Source organism: Schistocerca gregaria, chromosome 1, assembly GCF_023897955.1.
Source record: "Schistocerca gregaria isolate iqSchGreg1 chromosome 1, iqSchGreg1.2, whole genome shotgun sequence".
NCBI classification, from domain to species: Eukaryota; Metazoa; Arthropoda; class Insecta; order Orthoptera; family Acrididae; genus Schistocerca; species Schistocerca gregaria.
This window is the reverse complement of record NC_064920.1, coordinates 483475674-483499122: the sequence shown is the minus strand read 5'-3', so window position 1 is coordinate 483499122 and position 23449 is coordinate 483475674.

The window sequence follows — 23449 nt, the reverse complement described above, 5'->3', positions numbered from 1 at the left end:
TCAGTTCCAGAAAATAGTATTTCCGCCAACTGTGAAGTCCTACTGAGCGGTTTCGCCTGATTTCAGACAACCCGCATAGTGTAAGTGCCAAGCATTTCCTTCCTCATGGGAGTTCTCGGCTACAGACTGCAGGTGCAACGAAGATGCTCTTGCAGCATTTTCAGTGGTAAGTATCTGATCATCCTCCATACTGCACGATATTGGCTCCCTCTAATATGAATCTCTTTGTTCACTTGAAATGCTGGCTATGCAGCATTTTGGCACAGGCAACGAGCTGCAGCGCAGGGAATTGGATGGAAACGCAGATGGCTGCCTTTTATGACAAGGGTATTGGGAAGCTGGTGTCAAGCTACGACAAATGTCTACGTAGAGGAGTAGTTGGAAGGTGTATATCAATATTGCAAATAAAATATGTTTGATTACACTTTCCGTTTCGCGACCGATCGGAGGTAAAAAGAAACCTAAAAACAATGTGAACATTGCTGCGTAAATCTATAGTCAAGGTCGCTAACGCACACTTGGGCGTCGGCATTCGTATGAGACGTAGCCATCTCACATCCTAGTACTGTCAGAAACTTTCCACACCATTATCTGGACACCCAGGAAGCGGAATTGTTGGCATAAAGTTGCTACATTTTGCACATGCATCCTGGGTAAAGTTCCAAACCACACTGCATTTTTCGGAATGAAGACGTGCGTGATTGTTAAATACGAACCGAATGGCGCTCCGATGAGGACATCAAGTTCGGTGGTCCATCTGGCGCGCTATTCGAAAGCAGGCACTGGACTCGCACAAATGATCCGGGTCTTACTTCTTTAGCATCATCAACAACATTGACCTATCACTTCACTCATTACATCGAACAGTGCAGTAGTGCAGTGGTAAGAACGTGGACTCGCATTCGCCGGGTTACCAATCCCATTACAGCCATCCAGATTAAGGTTTTTCGTGGTTTCCCTAAGTTTTTAAGGCGAATTCCGGGTTAGTGTCTTTGAAAGGGCGCGGCCGGATTCCTTCCCATTCACCCTTAACCAGAGCCGGAACTTCGTCTCTAACAAAATCGTCGACGGGATGTTAGACCGTATTCATCTTTCTCCTATATTCGCTACCGCCCCTGGCACTATACTGCTGCATATTTGACGTGGATGACAGCAAACCGTCGATAAGGCGTTGAGTTGGAAGGCAAGCCGCACAGGAAGTAGATGTAACAACAACTAAAAAGTAAGTGGAGTGAAACGTTTAGCCAAGGAAGAAGCAGAGGTCTGATCAGTTCACTACTGCTACGTCGGATAGTGGGTCAGGACGTCTCAGAGATAAGGAATAAGACATGCATTGTTGGCAAGGATCCCTGACTTTCTTCGCAGCTCTAACTGTTTAAGAGAATATTATCTCCAACAGCTGTAACGGTTGCTGCCGTTTGATAAAATCCATTGTCCTGAAAACTGGTGCTGTTACCGATCGCACAAGCCACTATAATTCTCGCAGAGGAGCTGTGGAGTGCGGCCCTCTTGTTTCAGTTTGGACTGGTACTGCGAGAAGGTGCGAGCAGTATCCATATGAAAAAGCAGCGCCGACAAGAACGTTGTAAACTCGGGGCAAACTTATTTTCGGAGGGCCATTGTGATGCAAATTTTATGTCGACCGCAGTCCCGCGCCACTCGCCGTCGCTCACCGGAGAACCGAGGCGAACCCTCCCCCCCCCCCCCCCCCCTCCCTTCCATCCCACCGTCGCACCGTGCAAGCTGAGTGAGAGACCTGCGGGTTGGGTTGGGGACGGTTGTAGCGCTGGACTCAGTGTGGTCGAACTATCTGCCGCGAATGTTACTACAGAACGCTACACGTCATGCCTCGTACTGGTCAGAATATCAAAACCACATTTCTGCCGTCACGTTCACGTGGTGCGCGTTTCTTACAATGAGAAGTGTTTTTCCGACTTTGAACTTTCTTTTCTCTTTTCGGTGTGCTAGAAGTCACTCGCCCTGAACGAGGGTAGCGGAATCTGTGAGAATGAAAAATTACTGCATCTCTGAAACTATGCAGCTTAAAATAAAGGTCGACTCACACTACTAGCAATGGAGCGAAACAGGTCAGGACATGAACGTCAGTGTTTCTCGGGAAGACGTTGGCGGTGGTGGAGGTGGGCATGGGGATGGAGGAGGGGCGGACGGTGGTGTTAAGTACTACTATCGGAAGTTGGCCCATTCTCTCGACGCTCACTCAAGTTATAGTAGTGCGTTTTGTGCTTTTGTTTCTCCTTGATCTTCTTCCATTAACAGGTTTTTATATGGTGGCCATTCGTTTTCCACATGAGGGAAAGTTGTTCGGCTTACAGACAATGAATTTGACGCTGATATGAAAGTACGTTTCCATTAATTACAAAAGCTTCCATCTACTGTTTTCATATATAACCTAAATGCGCAAACGAAAAAAAAACCATCTAACATTTTAGAGCACACTCTGAAGAGGCCTTATAACCAAGACGAAACGCGTCTGGATCCACAAATAAAATAAACAGGGAAAAATAATGTGCAACATACAAAAGGTGTTATTCTTTTAAATTCCTTTGTTTTGCTGTTTTTTTTTTCAGTGACAGATTGCAAATGTTCCATGACGACGTTGATACTTTTTCCGTAAGTGTTCTTCCCCAAAAGATTTACGTTTTAAAGTCCTGCGATATCTGCGATATCGTAAGGTCTATAGAAGGAGAAAAATAGTTTTTTTGTCGATCTAGCTTTGAGTGCTCAACAGAGAAATCTGCAGCTGATAAAGAGAATGAACAGATACCCTCTCCAGATCTAAGTACAACGCATGAATCCTTCAGAAAGCGGAGATTAACACAAACCCCAACGAAGTAATGAAGAAAGATAGCAAGGAAGATGATCAATTAACGTACTGTCGACAGCGAGGTCACTGGAGATGGACCACAAGTTCGGAGTACGGAAGGGTGGGAAAGGAAATCGGCCGTATCATTTTCAAAGGAATCACCCAGGCATTTGCCTGGAGCTGTTTAAGGAAATCACGGCTAACCTATATATGAATGGCCGGACTAGGATTTTGTATCACCGTCCTGCCGAATGCGAGTCGAGAGTGCTAACCACTACGCCACCTAGCTCGGTCAAATCCATCGAGCACCGAAACTAGCTGCGTTCACCTTAACAGTTGAAGGTAGCCAATGCAAAGCTGAATGTCTCCTTTAATGGCAAAGCCCTCCGCCACCCAGACGACGGAAATATTTCGTACTAATTCTTGATACAATATTGTCCTACAAGATACACACAGAACACATCTCAGGAAAGCTAAGATCGAGCAACATCATGCTTGAACTGAGTAGCACCTCATGGGACATACCACCATGTTGCCTTATAGGACTTTTGTACTCTGCTGCCGAATGGTGTCCTACAATGGGGCTTAATATTTCATATGTGAGAAAAATTAATGTTCAGCTGAATGTAACGATGATGACGGTGGCAAGCTGCGTAAGATCTAATATTCCTTCACTTCTAATCTACACTGCCCCATAAGGTCTTCGAAGACAGTATGTCCTTTTTCAAGGAATATGAAAAATTAATTAAAATTTCGGAACCACCTGTAGCAGACTCGCTTTCCCGAAAATCTAGAATACTTCTTTGAAATGACTAAGGCAGACGCTGAACGCATGAAAAACTTAGATATTAATTTGTAGATTTATTGTTTTAGTTCCTTTTATTCTGTAAAGTTGCACTATTAGCGTACTCGTATGTTAGTTGCACTTCAGTTTATACTGTCATACAATAAATACATACACTCCTGGAAATTGAAATAAGAACACCGTGAATTCATTGTCCCAGGAAGGGGAAACTTTATTGACACATTCCTGGGGTCAGATACATCACATGATCGCACTGACAGAACCACAGGCACATAGACACAGGCAACAGAGCACGCACAATGTCGGCACTAGTACAGTGTATATCCACCTTTCGCAGCAATGCAGGCTGCTATTCTCCCATGGAGACGATCGTAGAGATGCTGGATGTAGTCCTGTGGAACGGCTTGCCATGCCATTTCCACCTGGAGCCTCAGTTGGACCAGCGTTCGTGCTGGACGTGCAGACCGCGTGAGACGACGCTTCATCCAGTCCCAAACATGCTCAATGGGGGACAGATCCGGAGATTTTGCTGGCCAGGGTAGTTGATTTACACCTTCTAGAGCACGTTGGGTGGCACGGGATACATGCGGACGTGCATTGTCCTGTTGGAACAGCAAGTTCCCTTGCCGGTTTACGAATGGTAGAACGATGGGTTCGATGACGGTTTGGATGTACCGTGCACTATTCAGTGTCCCCTCGACGATCACCAGAGGTGTACGGCCAGTGTAGGAGATCGCTCCCCACACCATGATGCCGGGTGTTGGCCCTGTGTGCCTCGGTCGTATGCAGTCCTGATTGTGGCGCTCACCTGCACGGCGCCAAACACGCATACGACCATCATTGGCACCAAGGCAGAAGCGACTCTCATCGCTGAAGACGACACGTCTCCATTCGTCCCTTCATTCACGCCTGTCGCGACACCACTGGAGGCAGGCTGCACGATGTTGGGGCGTGAGCGGAAGACGGCCTAACGGTGAGCGGGACCGTAGCCCAGCTTCATGGAGACGGTTGCGAATGGTCCTCGCCGATACCCTCGGAGCAACAGTGTCCCTAATTTGCTGGGAAGTGGCGGTGCGGTCCCCTACGGCACTGCGTAGTATCCTACGGTCTTGGCGTGCATCCGTGCGTCGCTGCGGTCCGGTCCCAGGTCGACGGGCACGTGCACCTTCCGCCGACCACTGGCGACAACATCGATGTACTGTGGGGACCTCACGCCCCACGTGTTGAGCAATTCGGCGGTACGTCCACCCAGCCTCCCGCATGCCCACTATACGCCCTCGCTCAAAGTCCGTCAACTGCACATACGGTTCACGTCCACGCTGTCGCGGCATGCTACCAGTGTTAAAGACTGCGATGGAGCTCCGTATGCCACGGCAAACTGGCTGACACTGACGGCGGCGGTGCACAAATGCTGCGCAGCTAGCGCCATTCGACGGCCAACACCGCGGTTCCTGGTGTGTCCGCTGTGCCGTGCGTGTGATCATTGCTTGTACAGCCCTCTCGCAGTGTCCGGAGCAAGTATGGTGGGTCTGACACACCGGTGTCAATGTGTTCTTTTTTCCATTTCCAGGAGTGTATATATAGTTACAAAGCAATGGATAAGATAAACATGTTCACGTATTGACTTCTAAATACTGTTTGATGAGTATCTACGTATATATTTTCTCTAGCTAATAAATAGCAATATCTTTAGACGTTTTGACGACAGTTTACTTAGTTTTATTTTTCAGGGGTTTCAGAAAGGAATTTTGTCAAGAACACCCGTTTTAAATATTCTTTGGTGGTTAATAATATTTATCATTACTAATATCTTAGCTCTGATGCTACATTCCGACCTTTTGTATCGTGGATGTTATAACATCACTTTCATTGTTCGGCACTGGTCGAATCGAAATGACGTTGTATGAACGTTGCGTTTAGTGTGAACACACCACCACCTGACAGTGCGGTCGACTTCCGTTCAGTTGTACTTCGTTCCGTTCCTTTGACTTCCGGTTTGAACCGATCATAAGCTGCACATCAATCCGAAGATTAAGCATTAAATTCCAATAATGTGAAGAAAAATAATAGTCTACTATGATCTCACATTTCAATTAAAATTGCACTGACTTAGATGTAATAACTTCGTTACTGAGGTTCAGAAAAATCGTCGTGGATGTTGGAATAATGGACCTATTATTTGATGTACTTCAAATCCACCTTTGCAACAGCTAAAAAAATGCATATTTATTTTACCATATGCATTTCGTTTTACTCATTTAAAACATCGTTAGTGGTCTGTAATGATATGTGGCTACAATTTTGGTTTGGTTGTAGATCTAAAAACAGTTCGTATCAAAAGATGACTTTTACTTATTGCATTTTTGCCTGATTTCAGCTTATATCTGAAAATGTCATCTGCGCGAATACTATCCAGATATTCCTGCGTTTGGCACTGAAGTTTTTGGCATAATTTCCATTTGACACTGTTGTGAAAAAATTAATTAGGTTAAAACATCAATTCTAAAAGCAGGGATGCCTGGAAAAAGTACACTCAGATAAAACTTCCAGATATATGCGGAAATTATAATAAAATGATGTAAGAGAAAATGATCCTTCCACGACATCACGACGATACATTCAAGTTCCCATGTTCAACGGGGATTTTAATCTCCTTGCCGACAAGATGCTGAGTCTTCTTTTTCTACAGGTTAAAGAACGTATGTTTAAACGCTAAGCTTCCTTCCATTCTTAATGTGACGCTTGTAATGGAGAAATCTGTGATACAGATACCATATGACATAATTTTTTAAATAATTAAAAGCCAGGACTGAACTCGTACTCTGTTTATGATAGAAACAAAATGTGAAAACCTGTATGTACTATGAATTTAATGTGTGCATCCATCGACAGTATCAAGATTATTTACCAACAGCTACTTTTTTCTTAATTAGAGACTTTAGATGTATTCTTTTTATTCTGATCTATCGCTCTAGTTTTACTAATTACTGTATGTGATAGCCAGTTAATAATGTCACACACCTTATCGCGCAATTAAAGAAAAAGGACGCAACGCAACAGGAAACAGATGAAATTGCCTTGCCTCTATTAAGAACTGAAAGAAAGAATTATTCGAAATCAGAGTCTCCCAAACGAAGACATAAAATAACAACTAGCAATTTATGTGGGTATAAAATGCAACCAGTCCTTTTTTACTATTTTTGATACAACTTTTTTCGCATAGTTTTAACGCCTTTGCAGGCTGATAGTCGAATATAGGTGTTACAACAACATTGGCTGGACCATGAGTAGCTCTATGATGTGGTAGTAGTGCTGGCGGAAATAACGGAAAGTTAGTAACGGGTAACGAAGAGATTACGAAACAAAAGACTGTCATGTTTTAGGATGCTTACGTTGCTCTGCTTCGTTGACGTACACTATGCAACTTATATGCAAGTACACACTGTAAGTAGCCTGTTTAGGTTTTCTTGTTGGTAACGCCACATAGCGCTCGGTATGAAAAAATCACTGGCTGTGCCGTGTGCAGTCTGTGTTTAGTCTGCATTGTTGTCTGCCATTGTAGTGTTGGGCAGCGGCAGCTGGATGCTAACAGCGCGTAGCGTTGCGCAGTTGGAGGTGAGCCGCCAGCAGTGGTGGACGTGGGGAGAGAGATGGCGGAGTTTTGTAATTTGTAAGACTGGATGTCATGAACTATCATATATATTTTGACTATTAAGGTAAATACACTGTTTGTTCTCTATTAAAATTTTTCATTTGCTAACTATACCTATCAGTAGTTAGTGCCTTCCGTAGTTAGAATCTTTTATTTAGCTGGCAGTAGTGGTGCTCGCTGTATTGCAGTAGTTCGAGTAACGAAGATTTTTTGTGAGGTAAGTGATTTGTGAAAGGTATAGGTTAATGTTAGTCAGGGCCATTCTTTTGTAGGGATTATTGAAAGTCAGATTGCGTTGCGCTAAAAATATTGTATGTCAGTTTAAGCACAGTCTTGTAATAATTGTTCTAAGGGGACGTTTCATAAAACTTTTAGTTGGACATGGTTTCATTCTCATTCACAGTAAGTTAACACTGAAAGTAGCTACAAAACAGTAACTGGTTGCATATTATACGCACATATCTCACGAATTTAAATTAGAGCTGCAGTTCGCCGTTCGTTATAACGAACAAAAAATTAATAGTCGATAATGAGAAAATGTTGAAAGCCGTTTAGCGGAGACATTTGATTGCAAAACACTCAAAAGATAAAACTATGTAGTCTACCTGGAAAAAGAGTTACATTAAGAGCAGAAATTCATTTTCACTGGGCGCTTTGTAATGAAAGCGCATAAATGATAGAATGATGTTCAGGCAGCGTTTGTTGCTCGAGTTCCTATCTGACCTCACTACAGACGTTCACCATAGACAACTTGTCTATTAAAAACATCTGTGGCAGTTGGAAAAAGGGGGGGGGGGGCGATCCCAGTTTACACAGACGGCAAGCGACCACTGGAGACGAAAGCGACCTATTGTTCCTCTGTTTGTAGAACTGCTCGCTTATTCCAGTCTGAAAGCTTTATTACTGTTTTTCAGGGCAGCGTGCCAGTATCCTTTATTTATCTTCTTTACTTTAAAATGATCAGCACTGAAGTTCGCAAATTTAGTTGATCCGTTTTGCCGCCTTGCTTTGATGTGTGGTGCAATAGGCGACCGTGTCTGACGTGGGTGGACAATGTTCCCGAAGAGATGGAAAGGGTCGCTTTATTGAGGGATGGCTTGATGGCCATTAGAGTCTTACTTAGGCTGACAGAGCTCGTGAAGAAACATTTAAAGTAAAAATCCAGTACTAGAAAAATACTGTTATAGAGATAACAGTTACTAGCGGCTTGCGGGGCAGATGATTTTACGTTCGGGAATAGGAAAACACGAAGGCCTTCTAGATACTCATACCGTATGGTAATTTTTCTCTCCCGTTTGTGAAAGTCGTGTCGCCATCTCGTGCAGATTTAGAGGTATTAGTATCTGTTCTTGGGAGTTCACTAGGGCAGAGTGATACGCTTCTAGGCAGAAACCGTGAAGCACCTAGAAGAGAAAGAGAAAAGAATTGAAACTTCACGGGTTGACAAGGTATGGGATGTCATTTCACCGATATCGACTCAAATTCACAAAGAACTTAACGGTATAAGTCAACTTATCATTATAACGTTGCACCTCCTCTGGTCTGGATGCATCCACTGATTCCGTTGAGAGGGATGTTATAAAGCCGTTGTATGCTCTGCTGAAGCATGCTGACTTATAACTGGTTGCTAGGTCCTTGATATCCTCGATGCTGGCGCTGTGGCGCACTTGACGACCGAAGTGGTCCAACACATACATTTTACCGGGAACAGACCTGAGGTCATCTGGCCACGGGGGGTCCCTCAACTTGACGCAGGCAGTTCATAGAGACACGCGTCACCTAAGGATGAGCATTGTTCTGTTGAAAAAATGGCACCACGACACTGTCACATGAGAGGTGACAAATGAGGACGTAGACTGTGTGGGACGTGCTGTTGTGTAGTTAAGAGTTCTCTCAATCACTATTGGCTGTGACCCGAAATCATACCCGATGGCTGCCCACATCATGAAGCCCTCAGTAACAGCAAAACACTGGAAGGAGGAGACTTCTTCCACAGTCGCCGTCATACTCGCTGATGATGGTCACACGTTGTGGTGCAGAACCGCGATTCATCGCTGAAATGAATGCGACTTCATTCATCAGCATTCTATGATTCCCGTTCGCGGAATCACTGCAAACGCAGCCACTTGGTATTAACGGCAGCTTACACGTGAGACGATGATTCCATTGTCCGGCACAGAATGTTGCAGCCTATCCAGTACTTGTTCTCGGGTGGCAAGCTCAGCTGTGAAGAAGTTACGTTGTACTTCGCGTACAATAAGGCGAGCCTCTCTGTGGTAGCTAGACGTGGTTGATCGGGACCTTGAAGACGAGCGTGTCTGCCCTAACGTTCCCTTCCAGTCCAATACCGTGCCAGTGTCAACCCGACTGTCTCACTATCTGGATATCTCACGATTCGGTTAGCGGCCTACTTGGAGTCTTCGATAAGGCCCCTTCCAAACCCTGTCGCACGACGATAATGTTGTCTCATTCGAGTAAACGGCATTTTCATGACCTTCACAATGATCACTCAATATCTGACCATGTTCACCATCTTTATACAGGGTGCACCAGAAATGATGGTCAGTACTCGAGGATATGAGAGGAACGATCGTTCTATGCAAAAACTTACAGCAAACAAGGGCTTTAAAATGGAAATCTAAAGAGGTGTGAACACCAGAGTAGGACTTTAGAACCGCTGTTTACTGGACTTCTCACAGTGATCATTCCTGCCATATCCCTAAATATTGACGATTCCTACTGGGACACCCTGTATATCTTATCAACCGTGGTAACAACACTAAATGCCGGCTGCGGTGGTCTAGCGATTCTAGGCGCTCAATCCGGTGCCGCGTGACTGCAACGGTCGCAGGTTCGAATCCTGCCTCGGGCATGGATGTGTGTGATGTCCTTAGGTTAGTTAGGTTTAAGTAGTTCTAAGTTCTAAGGGACTGATGACCATAGATGTCGAGTCCCATAGTGCTCAGAGCCATTTGAACCAACACTAAATGTCCGCAGCTCTTGGTCTAGTGGCAAGCGTTGCTGCCCGTGGATCACTGGGTCCCGAGTTCGATTCCCGGCCGGTTGAAATGGTTCAAATGGCTCTAAGCACTATGGGACTTAACATCTGAGGTCATCAGTCCCCTAGAGTTGGAACTACTTAAACCGAACTAACATAAGGACATCACACACATCCGCGCCCGAGGCAAGATTCGAACCTGCGGCCGTAGTAGCAGCGCGGTTCCGCATTGAAACGCCTAGAACCACTCGGCCACAGCGGATTCCCGGTGTAGGGACTAATGGCGGTGGACCTGGAACGCTATTTAAAAACCAACAACATAATGATGGAGTAAAATGGACAGTTGAAACGGCTCACGCATTTAATAGGTCGTTCGCTAAAAGTTTCCACGGTCGAACATTAAATCTACTTCGTCATGTTGGTACGGTCAGTAAAAAATAGAACGCATTCTAAAGGCTGTGCCGCATCTGCTAGAACCTCGGATAACTGAAATGACCAACAAATTAAAAGAAATTAAAGCGCAAGGGGTTAAAAATGTGACACTGGATTAGAAAGTGGCACACCGCCAGCGGTTCGTTACAGAAAGAACAAAGTAGTGGGGCGTCGCCACTTAGCAGACGAGTATGGTTGGAAAGACAATAATCTATACATAGTCTAGTTAAAGTTATCTTCTCGTGTTTGACACGGCGCTCCGCTGTAGACTGTTAACGCAGGTCCGACCATATGGAATAAATTCCCAGATATGTGAGTGGCTCAAAGACTTCTCAAGTAACACAATTCATTACGTAGTCCTTGACGCCGAGTATTCACAGGAGACTAGGGTATTCTCAGCAGTGCCCGGGGAAGTGGGAAAGGACGACTCTGGTTCTCTCCACGTATAAATGATCTGAAGGACAACACGAGCAGCAGTCTGCGACTGTTTTCCGACGTCGCTGTGATCTACCGGTAGTTGTCGTCGTTGTACGACTGTCGGTGGATGCGAGATGGCTTAGAACTTTTAATTGGTGTGACGAATGCCAGCTTGCTCTGAATGAGAAAAAAGTAAGCCTATGAGGATGAGTAGGAAAAACAACCTTATAATGTTCGACTGTAGCTGCTCGACATCTGGACGATTAAATATCTATGGGTAACGTTAAAAAGCGATGTGAAATCGAATAAGCACGTAAGGTCTGCAGTACAAAAGGTGAATCGTAGACTACGGTTTACTGGGAGAATTTTAGGAAGATGTAGCTCATCTATAAAGCAGTTTGCTTTCTAGATTTATAATAGATTTGTTATCGTCTGGTTCAATCAACACGCGAGTATTACGGAAATGCTTTGTGAACTCAAATACGAGTCCCTAGAGGGAAGACGACATTCTTTACCTGAAACACTACAGAGTAAATTTAAAGACTGCAGAACGATTCTACTGCCGCCAACATACATTTAACGTAAAAACACGAAGACAAGATAAGGGAAACTGGTGCTCTGACGGAGGTGTATAGATAGCCGTTTTACGCAGGCTCCATTTGCGAGTGGGGAAAATGATAGGTACTGATACAAGTTACCCTCCGTCACGCACTATATCGTGTAATTGAGTGTATATATGGAGATGCAAATGAGGGAGAGGACATCGGCCGAGCTGTAGGTACGGTTTTATTTGACCTGGGCTTGTTTCCACAAAAACGTAATAAGTGTTTGTGCCAGAGATATACGGGTAGAAGGTTCCTACGTACAGCTATGCTGTTATCATCCGATGGAACAAGTAGCTAAAAGGCATGCGTAGTAGAACTGCAGCTTTAGCATCAGCGTAGGAAGCCTCATTCCCCGACACGCCGACGTGAACGATGCTTTCTACCAGCATCAGCAAACGAGTGAAGTCAGTCGTCGACCCTCTGTACTAGAAGGTGCTACGTGTACACCGCACAGAGGCTGTCGACAGCACCGAGGAAATCGGAACATGCAACATTTTTGGAGAATCTGCGTCGCTGGGTGTATAGGGTGGCCTAATACTACTACATGCGCGGTGCGCGGTAGTTACTGAGACGAGACCATTCTGAGTTTACTGTGTGTTGTTTGTGATGCATTGTAATTGTTTAGAATGGCGAAGCTGTTGGAAAAATGCGACCGCACGTGAGACTAGATCTGTAATTCACATGGCATTCTATTGGAGCATTTCCTACTGTGAGGTGAATCAGTGCAAATGTTTCTAAAAATCAAATGGCTCTGAGCACTATGGGGCTTAACATCTGAGGTCATCAGTCCCCTAGAACTTAGAACTACTTAAACGTAACTAACCTAAGGACATCACACACATCCACGCCAGAGGCAGGATTCGAACCTGCAACCGTAGTGGTCGCGCGATTACAGACTGAAACGCCTAGAACCGCTCGGACACAGCGGCCCGCGTGCAAATGTTTACTATGAGAAATTTATGAAACTGCGTCGCGCAGTACATTACAAGCGTCACGAACAAGTCACAAAATAGTATTGTTTTGTTTCGTAATAATATCCGATCTCACACTGTGAACAAAACACGATAACTCTTACACGACTCTGGATGGAACCAGTTTGACCACCATCCATACAAACCTCGCCTCGCCTCTACCGATTTTCGACCTCCCTTTGCGCTTGAAAACTTGGTTGGCGATGAAAAATTCAACAACGATGACGACCTCAAAGAACATGTTGCCACATGACTGACAGCACAGGAGGTAACTTCTGTGAGGAAGGTATAGAAAAACTTGTCCCAACCTTGTATTATCGCGAAATTGGGGAGATAGTGCCACAGACATGATAGATGATTTGGAGTGTCGATCAATAGAACAAAGGGGTTTTTAGTTGCGACAGCCGGCCGCTGTGGCCGAGCGGTTCTAGGCGCTGCAGTTTGGAACCGCGAGACCGCTACGGTCGCAGTTTCGAATCCTGCCTCGGGCATGGATGTGTGTGATGTCCGTAGGTTAGTTAGGTCTAAGTAGATCTAAGTTCTAGGGGACTGATGGGCTCAGAAGTTGAGTCCCATAGTGCTCAGAGCCATTTGAACGATTTTTTCGTTGCGACGGGATCTTCTCATGAAATTTATATGACCAGTTTTGTCGTCCTATTGCGAATATATTCTGTTGGCAACCACCTACACAGGGAAAAATGATCATCACGATAAAATAAGAGAAATCAGGGCTCGCACAGAAAAATTTCAGTGCTCGTTTTTCCCGCGCGCCATTCGAGACTGGAACGGTAGAGAGACAGCTTGAAGGTGGTTCATTGACCTCTCTGCCAGTCACTTTATTGTGAGTAGCAGAGTAATCACGTAGATGTACATGAATCCATGATTAAGTGCCTACAAATAGGTGAGACAGTTCAAGATTTGTCGATTTTTTCGATGTCTGTATTCATTTTGTTTTTATTATCAAGTGACACTTTCTATATGGAGGCAATTAGTATTCACTGTTAGATTCTCTAACGTCTGTTTAATGTTGGCCTTACAGATCTTAGAAAACCTGTAGGATGATGACAAGTAGTTCACGAAAAAAAAAGCCATCCGCATTGAATGTTATCTCCAGCATGATATGAAATCCTCAGTACGGCCTGAAGAACGAGCGAATACTCACAAGACCTTGGCCAGGTTATTAAACGGCAGTCCTGGAAAGCCTTCCCAGGGTCTAGATTTCCAGGCCCTGCCAGACAGGACGCTGAAGATGTAACGACTCTGCGTCTCTGTTCCTTGGCGACGGAAGCCGCTACGAGCGGACTTGGCTAGATTCTCGTTAGCTGCGCCACGTTCTGGCGGACAGGTTCTCATTACAGAGGCATGCGTTAGCAGCGGGAATGGGACATTAAGAAGCAGAAAAATAACACTCTTCGGAAATGACGCCGGCGCGCTTCGTATTTAAGGGACGGTCGTAACCGTGGAACGCATTTCCGGCGGGGTGCGGCGGCGACCACGCCCTCCGTAGAGCCTGCGAGTGGCCGAGTCGCGGACCGCGGGCTGCACGCAAAACTCCGCTGGGGTCTAACCGCCGAGAATGGCGCCTCCACACTCGGGAAGGCGCTCTTAACGTATTTATGTGCGCGGTAACAGAAGCGTAACGGTCGGGAAAATCCATTGCCCTTCTATGTCTGCTTTCACCTAAACTGTAGCACGCCACAGAGGTCTCTTGCCCGTTTGCAATAGAGTGGCGTGAAACGAAAAAAGGTGAACCCTTTGAAGCAATGGTCATGTGAAGTTGTGTGGATATGTTTTTGATGGTACTTAATAGGGCTCTTTATAGGCATGGCCAGGAAATGAAATCTCTCTGAATAAACTGTTAACAACTCCGCCTAAAGGAGCACACTCGTCATTTGGAAGTGTTGTAGAACATGGCGCGGCTGGTACACGGTCGTTAGGTGGTGTATAACCTCCAATACGCACCAACTTGTATGAAATAAACGAAGTAATATGGAACGCTGTGGAAAAGTAGGCGTGTGCCGGGAAGGAGGTATTTTATTGGACGATGCCCATAACCACACCGTGAAAGAAGTTCCACAGTTTATGGGTGTATCAGCGCGGATTGTTCAAGGAACGTTGTACCACACGCAGCATACGGACCCGCAGGTTTTTACGATTAACACAGTAAGAGCACAATATTTACACTACTGGCCATTTAAATTGCTACACCAAGAAGTAATGCAGATGATGAACGGGTATTCATTGGACAACTGTATTATACTAGAACTGACATGTGATACATTTTCACGCAATTTGGGTGTATAGATCCTGAGAAATCAGTACCCAGAACAATCACCTCTGACCGTAATAAAGGCCTTGATACGCCTGGGCATTGATTCAAACAGAGCTTGGATGGCGTGTACACGTACAGCTACCCATGCAGCTTCAACACGATACCATAGTTCATCAAGAGTGGTGACTGGCGTATTATGACGAGCCAGTTGCTCGGCAACCATCGACCAGACGTTTTCAATTGGTGAGCGATCTGGAGAATGTGCTGGCCAGGGCAGCAGTCGGACATTTTATGTATCCAGAAAGGCCCGTACAGGACCTGCAACATAGGGTCGTGCATTATCCTGCTGAAATGTAGGGTTTCGCAGGGATCGAATGAAGGGTAGAGCCACGGGTCGTGACACATCTGAAATGTAACGTCCACTTTTCAAAGTGCCGTTAATGCGAACAAGAGGTGACCGAGACGTGTAACCAGTGGCACCCCGTACCATCATGCCGGGTGATACGCCAGTCTGGCGATGACGAATACACCCTTCCAATCTGCGTTCACCGCGATATCGCCAAATACGGTTGCGACCATCATGATGCTGTAAACGGTATCTTGATTCATCTGAAAAAATGACGTTTTGCTATTCGTGCACCCAGGTTCGTCGTTGAGTACACCATCGCAGGCGCTCCTGTCTGTGATGCAGCGTCAAGGGTAACCGCAGCCATGGTCTCCGAGCTGTTAGTCCATGCTGCTGCAAACGTCGTCGAACTGTTCGTGCAGATGGTTGTTGTCTTGTAAAAGTCCCCATCTGTTGACTCAGGAATCGAGACGTGGCTGCACGATCCGTTACAGCCATGCCGATAAGATGCCTGTCATATCAACTGCTTGTGATTCGAGGCCGTTGGGATCCAGCACGGCGTTCCGTATTACCCACCTGAACCCACCGATTCCATATTCTGTTAACAGTCATTGGATCTCGACAAACGCGAGCAACAATGTCGCGATACGATAAACCGCAATCTCGATAGGCTACAATGCGACGTTTATCAAAGTCGGAAACATGATGGTACGCATTTCTCCTCCTTACACGAGGCATCACAACAACGTTTCACCAGGCAAATCCGGTCAACTGCTGTTTGTGTATGAGAAATCAATTGGAAACTTTCATGTCAGCACGTTGTAGGTGTCGCCACCGGCTCCAACCTCCTGTGAATGCTCTGAAAAGCTGGCGAATTCAGCGACTGTGTTGCATACATGGACATATAAAATTACACTTCTATTGCGCAAGCCACCTTACAGTGTCTAGCAGAAGGTACTTCTGGCACCAACATGCAGGGTTGTCAGAAACAGTCTGAAAATGTAGTGAGGCTACTGCAGGGTAAAGTGTCCTAAATAATAATTATAAAGAAAAAATTCTGTACGTTACGCCGTTTGCCAATTAATTAGCATTGGAGTTAGTCAGGCCATTGGGCGTGCAGATTCAAGCGGCCCGACAGATACAGTTAGTGTCCGTTGTTCTCGCAGTGTAGACGATAGCGCACAAGACTGCTCAGCGCTTGGCGCCGGTTGGATACTTTCCACCACCCTATGTTCAATTTTTGAATCGTCGTCTGGTTTGGTTTTAGGAAACCAAAGGAAGAACACGTTTGGCGACACCCACTCGGGGAGGCCCTTGAATTTGCGCGCAACAATCTGACTGGCTAACTTCAATGTTAATTAACTCTGAAACGGCTCAGCGTATCGAATGTTTTACCTAACATTTATTTCTCTGAACATTCTACCCTGCAACATACTTATAAGCTTTGCAGACTGTTTCTGACCACCCTATATATGCTCCCGCCTTCCATGTTCTAATCGCGAATGCAGCTTGGAAAGAATAATTAGCTGTAAACCCATAAACTCTGAGTAGCTGGATTTCCTCAATGTGATTATTTCGCGCGACGTATGTGGGAGGAAGTAATATGTTGTCCGATGTACACACTCGGAATTTCAGTAGAATATCTCTCCGTGATGCGCGACGCTAAGCGTCAGGAAGTGGAATTTGTTGAGCAACTCCGTAATTTTCTTCCGCCAACTAATCGATACGGTGACGAAACGTGGCCCTTAATCTGTTAATTCTATCAGTCCAACCGTGAAAGAATACCAGAGTTATGAGCAATACAGAAGAATCGGTCGAACAGATTAAGCCATTTTTTTCATGTCCGAATTAAATGTTCAATAGATGCTTTCTATGACTCTCATATTGGTATCACATTTTCCTACAGTTTGTTTTATGTGTTCATTCCACTTCACGTCGCTCTAAATGCTTTCTCTTTCTTCGCCTAGTCCGGAACCGTGAGACTGCTACGGTCGCAGGTTCGAATCCTGCCTCGGGCATGGATGTGTGTGATGTCCTTAGGTTAGTTAGGTTTAAGTAGTTCTAAGTTCTAGGGGACTGATGACCACAGCAGTTGAGTCCCATAGTGCTCAGAGCCATTTTTTTTTCTTCGCCTATTTATGTGAAGTTGATTTCATTTATTGAGATTCGTGGTCAAGTGTTCGTCCCTGCACCAATCACCAGTCCTCTGCAGGTCCTCCTGCAGTTCGCTATAGTATTCTGGTACTGCTACCTCTCATCATCTGTGAACAGCCTGCTTCCGACATTATGCAGTAGAAACATATATTACTTCATTTGCAGACTACCAATTATATCAATTGGGAATAGTATATTTTCGTGTTGGCTTCTACCTTCAAATAGATGTGGTAAGAGCAAACCATTAAAGCTTACTTTCCCCTAGTCAGCAGGTTAGGTTTAGAAGCGTGAACACATAGGTGTAAAATGGTTAGCCTCTACTGACACGTACAGTCCACTTAGTGGTGCAGCTACGACTGTGCAGAAAACATCACATAGTAAATTATGTGTCATATTTGGGGGAAGACTGTTCGACATAGAGAAAAAGCAACATACACATTGATGGGTGTACATATTAAGGTACCACACATAAAAATATCTGCACTTATATCCGTTGCACCTTGTACATATACAAGGATATCCCAGGAGGAATGGTCAGTCTTCAGGGATATTACAGGAACGATCACTCAAAGCAAAAAATTCTAGTAAACATCGGCTCTAAAACGCATAATTAAGAGCTATTAGTAGATCCTTCTTCGTCTTCGACACTGTGAAACACATCTCTTCTACTGCAAGCTGTTTGCTTTCCATGTTTTGAGCGATGGTTGTATACATCAAAACAGGAACAGAAGTCCAGTAATCCTATGCTATAAAGTGTATATCTCAAGAACTAAGAGTACTTGTTCGGTAGAGTAGATGTATTTCGTGTAGTAGCGACGATGAACAAGTGGCCATAGCTCTGCATTTTAGAGCCCATGTTTACTAGACTTCTCTGCTTCGAATGGCATACACTATATGACATATCACTGAATATTGACCATTACTCCTGGGACACTATATAACATTAATAAAAGGGATACACTGCAGGGACGGATTCCTGCCTGGAAATGGAGGAAAAAAGTGTTCCGTGAATAAGTGTCCCGAAATGTATCGTTGCACAGTAGACGGCGTTGACGAATGAAAGTGCCTTTGACCAAGTGCTGCGGGTTGGCGTTCCTTGCGTGTTGCAGACTTTGTGATTAACGCAATGTACAAAATGCTGCAGAATGGTCCGGTATTCATGTCTAGAACAACCCGAGGTGATGTTTGTATGCGGCAGATTTAGCACGGGTTATAACATGAGTGCGGCCGCTTGCCTCGAGGTTGTCCTAGGGTTTGCCTCAATATCCTGTGGAACCTGGTACTCTAAATCTGGTGTCTGCACAACCCCCGCCGCTCCCCTGCCCTTTCGTCTGTCTGAAAGGACCCGTGATCACAAGACCACTCAAAAAGGGCCTGAAATATCGTGTGGTGTAGTTGCTGTCTGTGAGGGTACTTGTTTTAGTATAGCCGTGCTGCCTCTCGAGCGTTTGCATCTGCTTGCCGTACACAAATACTAGCTCGGCTTGATCCGGACATGAATATCAGACCATTCTGCTGCTTACGGCGCACTGCATGAATCACACATTCTGCAACACACAACGAACAGACGGCACGCGCTCAGAGGAACTGCCATTCGTCAGCACCATCTACTGTGGCAACGATGCTCTTCCGGACTCATGTTCATAGGACCTTTTTTCCTTCATTTCCTCCATTCAGGAATCCGTCCCTATAGTTTTTCTGTTCTATTAATCTTCATCCTACGTGTATATACAGTATGGACGATTGATAGTGACCGGGCCAAATATCTCACGAAAAAACTACAAAGAGCGAAACATGTCCAGCTTGAAGTGGGACACCAGATGGCGCTATGGTTGGTCCGCTAGATGGCGCTGCCATAGGTCAAACGGATATCAACTGCGTTTTTTTTAAATAGGAACCCCCACTTTTTATTACGTATTCGTGTAATACGTAAAAAAAATGAATGTGTTAGTTGGACCAGTTTTTTCGCTTTGTGACATATGGCGCTGTAATAGTCACAAACATATGGCTCACAATTTTAGACGAACAGTTGGCAACAGATAGGTTTTTTAAATCAAAATACAGGGCGCAGGTATGTTTGAACATTTTATTTCGGTTGTTCCAATGTGATACATGTACTTTTGTGAACTCATCGTTTCTGAGAACGCATACTGTTACAGCCTGATTACCTGTAAATACCGCATTAATGCAATAAATGCTCAAAATGATGTCCGTCAACCTCAATGCATTTAGCAATACGGGTAATGACATTCTTCTGAACAGCGAGTAGTTCGCGTTCCGTAATGTTCGCACATGCATTGACAATGCGCTGACGCATGTTGTCAAGCGTTGTCGGTGGATCACGATAGCAAATATCCTTCAACTTTCCCCACAGAAAGAAATCCGGGGGCGTCAGATCCGGTAAACGTGCGGACCACGGTATGGTGCTTCGACGACCAATCCACCTGTCATGAAATATGCTATTCAATACCGCTTCAACCGCATGCGAGCTATGTGCCGGACATCCATCATGTTAGAAGTACATCGCCATTCTGTCATGCAGTGAAGCATCTTGTAGTAACATCGGTACAATATTACGTAGGAAATCAGCATACATTGCACCATTTAGAATCCCATCGCTAAAATGGTGGCCAATTATCCTTCCTCCCATAATGACGCACCATACATTAATCCGCTAAGGTCGCTGTCTGTTCTACTTGTCGCAGCCATCGCCGATTTTCCGTTGCCCAATAGTGCATATTATGCTGGTTTACGTTACCTCTGTCGGTGAATGACGCTTCGTCGCTAAACAGAATGCGTGCAAAAAATCTGTCATCTTACCGTAATTTCTCTTGTGGTCGGTGGCAGAACTGTACACGACATTCAAAATCGTCGCCATGGAATTCCTGGTGCATAGAAATATGGTATGAGTGCAACCGATGTTGATGTAACATTCTCAACACCGACGTTTCTGAGATTCCCGATTCTCGCGCAATTTGTCTACTACTGATGTGCGGATTAGCCGCGACAGCAGCTAAAACTCCTACTTGGGCATTATCATTTGTTGCAGGTCGTGGTTGATGTTTCACATGTGGCTGAACAGTTCCTGTACCCTTATATAACGTAACTATGTGGCGAACGGTTCAGACATTTGGATGATGATGCTCAGGATACCGAGCAGCATACATGGCACATGCCCATTGGGCATTCTGATCACAAAAGCCATACATCAACACAATATCGACCTTTTCCGCAATTGGTAAACTGTCCATTTTAACACGGGTAGTATATCACGAAGCAAATACCGTCAGCACTGGCGGAATGTTACGTAGACCCCGTAGTTATACGTTTGTGACTATTACAGCGCCATCTATCACAAAGCGAAAAAGTGGTCCTACTAAAACATTCAGATTTCTTTACGTAATATACGAATATGTAATAAAAATAGGGTTTCCTATTTTTTTAAAAACGCAGTTGATATCCGTTTGACCTCTGGCAGCGCCATCTAGCGGGCCCACCCTACCGCCATCTGGTTTTCCCCTTCAAGGTAGACGAGTTTCGTTCGTAGTTTTTTCGTTTGATGCTTATTTCGTGAGATATTTGGCGCGGCCACTATCAATGGACCACCCTGTATACTCGGCGCGTTTCACTGAGGAAAAGAACGAGTTGGGTTTCGCAAGATATTTGTTTGCACAATCCGTGTACATTTTTATAAAGGAAATTTCTGGTTTCCAAAATCGGCATAATATTTGAGAGTAAAGATGTTCTGTCCTGTCATGAGAAAAACTTTAATTTTTGTTACTGCGCATGCCGAATTTTGATGAGTGGCTTATGTCCAACTCACTGATGAAGTCACGGATCAAAGCAGCCGGATTGTGGCGCAGTTTCACTATTTCCAGTTTGAGAAAACCTGCTCGAGTGCAGAAAGGCAGAGAGGGAAGCTGCGCAGTCGTTATCGAATTGCGCATTTTCTCCGTTCCGCATAATTGACGTATCTGAGCCAGCAGATGTAGAGAAAGAGAGAGATGACGGGAGGGGAGACAGCTGCTGCAGAGATAAAGAAGCGGAGAGCGGGGCGCCGCCGATGCCCGGCCAAGAATTACGTAAGGAGCGTCAAGCGGGACTCTGGCGGCGTGCCGGCGGGCGGGCAATCGCGGGGCTTAGGCCCGTCGCGCGCCGCCTTTTATTTCTGTGCGAGTGATTGGATTTCTCGCAAGAACAGGGGAGGCTAAGGCCATTAGGAGCGGGTGCCGGGGGCAACAGGTGGCTCGGAGGCGGGGGCGGGGGCGGCAGCTGTGCCCGAGCCCGCCGCTCCGGCACGCCTCCCACGCGCCGCGCAAATGTCTTGCGCCAACTTCCGGGCCCCAGGTGAGCCGCGTCTAATTGATACCGGGGCCGGAGTTTTCCCATGCCGCCCGTGGCGGGAACGTGACTCTGGCGGTAATGCACAGTGGTCAGCCAGGGATGCGGCGCGTTATCTCGAATCGAGAGTCATCGACAAATGTTGATGTAATGTGGAAGGATGAAGCAAGTTTTCCAGCTATGAGGCTTGGAAACGAACACCCGCAAGTGACACCTGTATATAAGAAGGGTAGAAGGATCCTCAAAATTACGGACCAATATCCTTAACGTTGGTTTGTTGCAGGATTCTCGAACATATCCTCAGTTCGAATGTAATGAATTTCTTTGAGACGGAGAAGTTGCTGTCCATGCATCAGCACGGCTTTAGAAAGAATCGCTCTTGCGATACGCAACTCGCCCTTTTTTCACATGATATCCTGCGAACCATGGATGAAGGGTATCACACGGATGCCATATTCCTTGACTTCCGGAAAGCGTTTGACTCGGTGCCGCACTGCAGACTCCTAAGGTACGAGCATATGGGATTGGTTCCCGAATATGTGAGTGGCTCGAAGACTTGTTAATTAATAGAACCCTCGATGGTGAGTGTTGTTCGGAGGTGAGGGTATCATCTGGAGTGCGCCAGGGAAGTGTCGTAGGTCCGCTGATGTTTTATATCTAGATAAATGACCTTTTGTGTAGGGTGGATAGCAATATGCGGCTGTTTGCTGATGAAGCTGTGGTGTACGGGAAAGTGTCGTCGTTGAGTGACTGTAGGAGGATACAAGATGACTTGGACACGATTTGTGATTGCTGTAAAGAATGGCAGCTAACTCTAAATATAGATAAATGTAAATTAATGCGAATGAATAGGAAAAAGAATCTTGTAATGTTTAAATACTCCATTAGTAGTGTAGAGCTTGACACAGTCACGTCGATTAAATAGGCTGAACGGCAGTAAAGGGGAGAGCGAGTCGTAGTGAAGTTTTGGATAGGATATGAGCGTGATCGGTTGGATTAGCTGAAGAGCTCTGAATCAGAGGAAGTGGTTCCCTTTTGAAGATGAGAGTAGGTAAGAACTGAATATTATTGGAGAAAAGGTTTTTGGAATCTGTTTTTGATGTACAAACAACTCAGGAAACAAAATGCAATTTTTGTGTTTAGCGATTATTGCAGTTTGTCAGTTTTGATTTTCAGTGGTTTCGAATGATAGGTAAAGGAGACGATTTATCATTCATATGCCCAAGGCATTAGCAAGTTCTGTCCAAATCTGTTATTTAAAAGGGGATTTGATTTAATAATTTAATATTAAAAGTAAAACCCAAGTCACTTTTATAGTTAAATAATTCTTGACGTCTGTGATGGACTAAAAATAATTAGTAATTTTATAAAAAGTAGTTTAAATTTGATTTTATATTAAATTATAAAAAGTAGTAAGCAATTATTAGAAAATTAAATAAATTCTGATTTCATTTTATTTTTCATTTACAATCATCCTCTCCCTTAAATGAAATATACATAGAATATACATGGAAGACATTTTGAATACGATGCGTACTAAGATCATTTTTAGCAAATGAAAGGAATCACGAGTGGATAGGATGTTGCCTTTCTTGACAAGCGGTAAACTATAGCACACAGCGGAGCGCTTTT